Here is a 7,974-nt window from a genome sequence, read left to right on the forward strand (position 1 = left end):
CAGCCTTCTGCACAAATCCCCCATTTTATTACAGAGGAGAATATGGAGGCCACTGGCAAAGTGGTGAACTTCCATACAGCAGCAAGGCTGGAAGGGAGGAGCCTTAACAACTTGGATCAGTGGCTCAGGTCCCAGCTGCTTCCCATCTGTCCCCTCAATCCCCATGACTCCTACCTCCCTCCCTGGGCAGCCAGAGCCTTAGGGACTCTACTCTCAGACTAGCCCTTTACTTATCTGGCTGGGGAGCTGGAGACTTGGGGGGAAGTGGAGGCGGGACAGGAGGTGGGGGTGGGGGAAGAGGATAAGATGAGGAACAAATAGTAAGGCTTGGGTTTGGTTTGACCTGTTTGGGGCTCCTAATTTCCTTCCCCTTTTTAATTTTTCTTGCTCAAACCTTTCTCAATACAGATTTTGGCTTCTCACCTTCCTGTGTCTTTTCCTCACCCACCCCACCCCCGAGGATGCTGTCACATTGTTTGATATCTCTGGGAGAATTGGGCTGTTCCCCTTTCACTCCCATGCACACATTTCTAGTTCCCTCACACACTTGGAAAGAGGAGGCCAATAATGTATATAAATATATATAATAGAAGTGGAATCAGAGGATCTGGGCTTGTACTATCCCAGATCTGCTACTTAGTAGCTATATAAACTCAGATAAATCACTTTCTTTTGCGGTCCTCCCTTACATCATCTGTAAAAAAAGAAAGGTTTCCTCCCCACTATGATTAACATTTCAATTTTACAGATGAGGAAACTGAGACCTAGACAAGTTGTGACTTTCCCAAGGTCACACATATATTAAGTAGCATCGCCCAGGTCCAGAGTTCTTTCACCTATACAATATGGACTGGAATTCAGGATTCTTAATCTGAAATTGGTGAACTTTAAAAAAAAATTTTTTTTTTTTTATAAATGTATTACAATATAGCTGATTTCTTTTCAGGAAGACCTGAATTCAAAGAAGGGTTGGGAAAAAACTTCCCACAAGACAGGATTTTAGTTGGGACTTAAAAAAAAACAAGGGAAGCTACTAGGCATAGATGGGGAGGGAGAGCATTCTAGAGATGGGGAACAGCCAGAAAAAATGCCTAGAGTAGGACCAAATAATGTTATCCTGCTTCGTTTTTGTCTTGTATCCCCAGTGCCTAGAACAAAGTATGCACTTAATAAATTCATGTTGAGAGAAACAGAACTAGAAGCAGGATTAGAAATGGAATTAGGGTTAATTCTGTTAGATACAGAATTAACTGTAGTACCATCCAGCCCAGATCCCTCTACTTCGTGAGAGATACCTTGTTCAACAAATGTCTTGTTAAAATTAGGTATACTGCATTCTCTTAATTCCCTTAAAACATGAGCCTAAGAACCTTATTGAAACCAAAAATAAAATTATTCTGGCTTGAAATCATGTTTGGCTTGTAGTAATGATGACAGTTATGTTTAGTTACAGATGCCATTTTTAAAAATTTAATTTTAATTCTATTTTTTCTCAATTACATGTAAACAAAAAATTTTCGTGTTCTTTTTTTAATTTTGAGTTCCAAATTTTCTCCCTTCCTGCCTCCTCAAGAAAGCAAGCAATTTGATATAGATTATACTTGTGTAGTCATGCAAAATATTTCCATATTAGTCATGCTGCAAAAGAACACTCAGACAAAAAAGAATAATAAAGTGAAAAATTATGCTTTAGTCTACATTCACTCTAGTTCTTTCTCTGGAGATGGATAGCATTTGTTCATTATAAATTCGGAATTGTCTTGGATTTTGTATTGCAGATAGTAGCTAAGTCATTCACAGTTGATCACTGAACAATGTTGCTGTTACTGTGTACAATGTTCTCCTGGTTCTTCTCATTTCACTTTGCATCTGTTTGTGTTGTCTTCCTTGGTTTTTCTGAAACCATCCTGCTCATCATTTTTTATAGCACAATAGTATTCCATAACAATTACGTACCACAACTTGTTCAGCCATTCCCCATTTAGTGGGCATCCCCTCAATTTCCAATTCTTTGCCACCACAAAAAGAAGTTATAAATATTTTTGTATAAGATTTTTTAAAATCTCTTTGGGATACAGATCTAATAGTGCTATTGCTAAGTCAAAGGATATGCATGGTTTTATAGCCCTTTGGACATAGTTCCAAATTGCTTTCCAGAATGGTCGGATCAGTTCACAACTCTACCAACAATGTCTCAGTGTCCCTATTTTTCCATGTCCCCTTCAACATTTGTCATTTTCCTTTTCTGTCATATTAACCAATCTGTTGGCATGAAGTGGTACCTCAGAGTTGTTCTAATTTGCATTTCTCTAATCAATAGTGATTTAGAGTATATTTACATATGACTGGATAGCTTTGATTTCTTCTGAAAACTGCTTCTTCATATACTTTGACCATTCATCAATTAGAGAATGACTCCTATTTTTATAAATTTGACTCATTTCTCTATACATTTGAGAAAGAAGTTTTTATCAGAGAAACATGCTGTAAAAAATTTTTTCCACCAGTTTCCTGCTTTCCTTCTAATCTTGGATACATTGGTTTTATTTGCAGATGCCACAGTTTAAAAAAGAAAGATATCAATCATTTGCTTTGTATCCGGTATAACTAGAGGCAGCTAAGTGCCATAAATGGAGCATTGAGCCTGGAGTCAGGAAGACCTAAGTTCAGATCCAGCCTCAGACTGTGTAACCTTAGGCAAGTCATTTAACCTCTGTTTGCCTCTGTTTCCTCATTTGTGAAATGAGTATTATAGTAGCAGTTACTTCACAGGGTTGTTGTGAGGATCAAATAAGATAATATTTGTCAAGCACTTAGCAAAGTACCTAGCACATAGTAGATAATAAATGTTTCCCCCTTTCCATGGTCAGGAATTTTGTTGATACAAAGAATACAAAAAATTGCTAGCTCTACCCCAATTCACTCAACCTTGCTAAATACAACTCCTGGACTGCTTTGTATAAATCCAGATAAAATATATTTGTATAGATCCAGGGACTTGATAGTAGTTGAAAGAAGTTCTCTTATATTCCAAAGAGCAGACAAAATTTAAATAGTCTGAAGCAAAAACAAGGGAGTCAAATATAATCCAGGCCCAAAGGTTTCCAATGACATTTTGGGGCTAGCTGGGTATGCCTGTGGGCCTGTCTCATAGAAACAGATGAAATAGTCTTCTAGGTAAAATGGGTAAAATGAGACTGCTCTCTGGGGGGAGAAGCCACATAGCACCTTTAGCTCATCCAGAGAGCAACAGAGGACCTGAAAAAAGTCAAGTCAAGAAGCATGTATTAAGCACTTGCTATATTTTAGGCACAATCAGAAAGGACAGGGAACTTATGTTCTAACAAGGGAACAACATATCCAGGTAAGCTGAAAAGAGTTATGGGGGGAGAAAGTCCAGAGAGAAGCCTGGAGAGTGACTGACCTGGGGATCGTCCTTAAAATGGAGTTTCGGGGAAGAACCAATGAATCGGAGGGAGTGGTCCCAGGGACAGAACACTAACCAGGTGAGAAATTCAGAGTCGAAGTAAACTTCCAGGGTAAAGAAGTTTCTTCTCTGCATGGCAGAGAAAATTGTAAGAGTCAGGAGTGTAGCTCAGGGAGGAGAGCAGCCCAATAGGGATCCAGAGTAGATGAAAGTGCCACAGAACAAAAGTAAATGGGGGTGCAGCGGAATCACCCAACAATGGACACAACCAACTCAGTACAGGAGCCTTCAGGTCAATGACATATCCAGACAAGCAATGACATTAGCATTGTTCAGGGCAGCAGCAAGCAACAATCTGAGAGGAAGAGAGGGATATCAGCCAGGATATAGTCAGGGATGTGCGCTTACATGTTTAATAACCAGCTCTCCAAAAAAAGAAAAAAATAAATCCACAACACAATTTTAAGTTTAATCTGCATCATTAAAATTTTCACCATCACTTTCTTAAGCCTAGAAAACTGAAAAAACAATAAATAAATTTAGCCCTGATTTGCAGCATTTGCTGAGTTTTAAGGTGTAAATGCTCACATTGAAAATTTAACAATCAGCTCTCTAAAACTGGTTTGAGCTAACTCCAGTACACCACTGTAGCCATTGGAGTATAAGTTGCTCTATCCCACACATATTCCCTGATCACATCTGTTCATTCCCTGCGTTTTCTTCTCCGCCAAGAGTGTGGAAATGTTATAGGAACATGAACTTAGAGCTGGAAGGGACCTTAAAGGCTACTGAATTCAGAAAGTATAAAGTTGGGAGGGAGAGGATGGAAGGAGAGATTTTCCTCATCATTTATTTTATTATGCTGTTTTATTAAACATCTGATACGGTTAACTAATGAATCTTCTAATTGGTTGAATGAATAGCGTTTACTATGTATGAGGCACTGTGCAAAGTTCTGAGAACATACATACAAAAAAGAGAGTCTCTGCTCTCAAGAATTTTCCATTCTGTAAGCCATATATACTGTTCTGGTTTGGGGTGGGATGGGGAGAGGTCCTGTGTCCCAATTCACATTCACAGTGGGAAGTCAGTTCCCCAGACGACTGGTTCCCCATTGAGCAGTAGGAGTAATTTCAAGGGATGGGGGGGTGGGGTGAATCCTTTTAATGCTCTTGGCCCAAGCCCCCATTTCTGATGAGTTATCCCCAGTATCATTTCCCAGGACAGTTATTATCTCCCCAGCGATTAGCCTCCTAACAGAACTATCCAGAAATAGAATGTACTACCTTGGACAGTATTGAGGTGAATTCCCTTTTGACGGAGATCTTCAAAGTTTCACTAACCACTTGTCAAAAATCTGCAAAGGGGATTTCTACTCAGATAGCAACTGGACCAGATCATCACTAGATGACTCAGAGGTCACCTGAGGTTGCTTCCAATTCTGAGATTCTATGAACTCATGAGTCTTGGCAATTTTTATTGTTATTCTTTAATGGGCCTTTGGGCAGACCCTGATTGGAGGATTCACGGAAAGACATAGAAAAAAGCAGTACAAGATGAAAAGGCATGTATCAATTCTTCTACATTGGCACAAAGTGCCTGCAGTAACAAGACAGAATGTGAGCTCATGGAGAAAGGGGTTGATTTCATTTTTTTGTCTCTGTGTGCCAAGTTCCTGACAGGGGTGTTTGGGGCCTTCAGGGAGGATCAGCTCCTCTGCTAGGAAGGCTTGTCCAGCCCTTTTCAGGGCTGTTCATCTACCTTTGGTGTCCACCTTCACCCAACTCTCACCTGTGGCTCCGAGAAGCTGGAGCATGCACAGTGGCCACACCCCATTAAATTGTTTTGGCAAATGGCCTAACCCAGGTTGAGGGTAACCAGCAGGCCTCAAACCCATCAGTGAGTTAGGGGGATATCTACCCAAGCACGTGAAGACTTCCCCTGACAGAATGGATGGATGAGAACAATTTGTCCCAAAATAGCCATGAAGGAGCTGAAGAAGATGGTGTGAAGTGATCATCAAAGACACCAACTTCAACCTTTGGGTTTCAGCTTGTTCCTCAGAATAAACAGGGTGTTGTATGAAATGATCTCTGAGGTCTCTTCTAGCTCTAAATCTACAATCCTACTGATGAGGTACCCTAGCCGTCCTTCAAAACAAGCCTCCCTGCCTTTGGTGTGTAATCAGTCCCAACATACCATCAAAGCACCCAGGAAAGGGGCTGATTAAGCACTGGGGAAGAGGGAGGAAGGGAGGGATGGAAAGAGTATGAGATTATACTGGAGATGAGATTGCCTTCCTCTTTCCTACTACTATCATTCCAGAATGACAGACAGAATTGCTAATAAAAAATAGGTTTGTTTTCTTGTGGGCTCCTGACCTTTCTCACTTTGCCCTCAAACCTTTGTCTTAGAACCCTGTGGTTGGTCATTCAGAGGGTTAAGGGCCCAGGTACACTCTGGGAGAAATGCACCATACTTCTACCCCCAACACCCATGTTCCATCCTCAGGTCTGTTCCACCTTCTGCACCCTGCCTCATTTGATTCCCCCACTTCTCTCTTATGCCCTTTAGGAGAAGAGCCTGAGTCTTGAAATACCTACTGAAATCCTCCGTCACTCTCCTACCCCTTAGGCTGATGGTGAAAAATGACCTTTCTAAATGGGACCTGTCCTTTACCTCCCCATCTCTGCCCAAGTATGAGTCAGAGAGAGAGAAAAAAAGACTGAGGCATAGCATCTTGGGGCTGGGAGGTGAGGTTAGAAGGGCAACGGTGGGGGAAAGATATCACGAATCAAGCCTGGAGGTCAGGGAGAGGAGTTCATGTGTCTAAAACACACAGATGGTACCAGTCCTGGGGAAGTGACTCAGGGTGAATTCATCCCCAGTATGACCTGAATAGGATCATCTGTCCATCTGTCTAGAGATCTGGAAGCCTAATTCAGCTGACTCAGCTCCACCATTACTGTCTCTAAGCCAACTAGCCTTTATCTTCTATGTACCTACTGTGTGCTAGGCATTGTGCCACTCTCTGGGGATATAAAAAATGGCAGAATTACCTGCTGTCTGGGAGCTCACAATTTAATCAATTCAGCATGCAGACAGTTACGTACAAATAAGATATAGATGGGATAATGGGTGATAATTATAAAAATGAGGAGGACTGGGAAAGGCTTCTTGCAGAAGGTAGGACATTAGGAAGGAAGGAAGCATTAATGAAGTGACTGCTGCATGCTAGACTTTACAAATATTATCTCTTTTTATCCTCATAGTAACCCTGTGGGGTAAGTGCTATTCTCACCCCCATTTCAAATGAGAAAATATTTGTACAAAATGCTTAGCACAGTGCCTAGCATATATAAATGTTTATTCCCTGTTCCCGGCCTCTCCCCCACCTCCCCATTTCATAGCTGGGAAAAAGAGGCAGAAAAAGGTTAAGTGACTTGCCCAGGGTCAAAACTGTGTCTGATGCTGGATTTGAACTCAGGTCTTCCTGACTCCAGGCCCAGCATTCTAACCAGAGTCCCTCTCTACTCTGACATTCCATATTCAAAAGCTCTGTCCAGCTCTGATACTCCATGACCTAAGGGGTCCTCTCTAATTTTGTGTCCTATGACCCTATAATTCCTGCCATGTGCTGATCCTTAGGGGAAATACTACAATGGAGAAGACAGAGTCCCTTGCCCTCTTGGAGATTTAAATCTAGGAAAGAGATAAGACAGTATATCAATAACTATAGTACAAGGGGGAATGTGATAAGTGTCCTAAGAGAGGTACAAAGTACCCTGGAGATTTGAGGGAGAAGTCACAGTTGATTAGGGAGAATGCGGAAGGGCACTAGAAGGAGGTGGTATTTTCTCTGGAACTCCTTGGGAACTTCTGTAACTCCACTAAGAACCCTAGTTGGGTACCTGTCCTCCCCACCTCCTGCTTTTTGATCTCCTTTTGTATATAGCCTTCCCCCCATGATACTGTAAATTCTTTGAGCATAGGAACTGGCTTTCTTTTTTTGTATTTGTATCTCCTGCACTCAGCTATTGTTGTTTGACCTCCATATTGTAAGAATATCAATGATATCCAGATGTAATTGGTGACTTCATAACTTCCTTATGAATTGTATTTAAGTGAGACAGAGCTGTGCAAACTCATCATTCTCCCTCTTTTCTAGAGTCATGGAAAGCCAGTGGCAAGAAAAAAAGTCAAGACACCGGCTATTTCCTGGGATGCAGTGTATAACTTTGATGTCTTGACGTTAGACTAAGCTCTAAGCACCCTAGAGTAGGTGCATCAGCCTCTCTACACATGTAGGAAGGCCTGCATTCAAATTCTGCCACAGGAATTCACTAGCTTTGGGACTCTAAGCAGATAATTTAAGTTTTCTAGGTCTCAGTTTCTTCCATCTGTAAAATGGGGATAATAAGGTACTTTAATGGGTCATTAGGAAATCCAATAAGATCTGTAAAATGCTTTGCAAACATAAAGTTCTATATAAGTATTAGCATTTATTATTAATAATCCCATTCATTTTATAGATAGGAAAACTGAGG

Source organism: Notamacropus eugenii, chromosome 1 (assembly GCF_028372415.1).
Source record: "Notamacropus eugenii isolate mMacEug1 chromosome 1, mMacEug1.pri_v2, whole genome shotgun sequence".
Lineage (NCBI taxonomy): Eukaryota > Metazoa > Chordata > Mammalia > Diprotodontia > Macropodidae > Notamacropus > Notamacropus eugenii.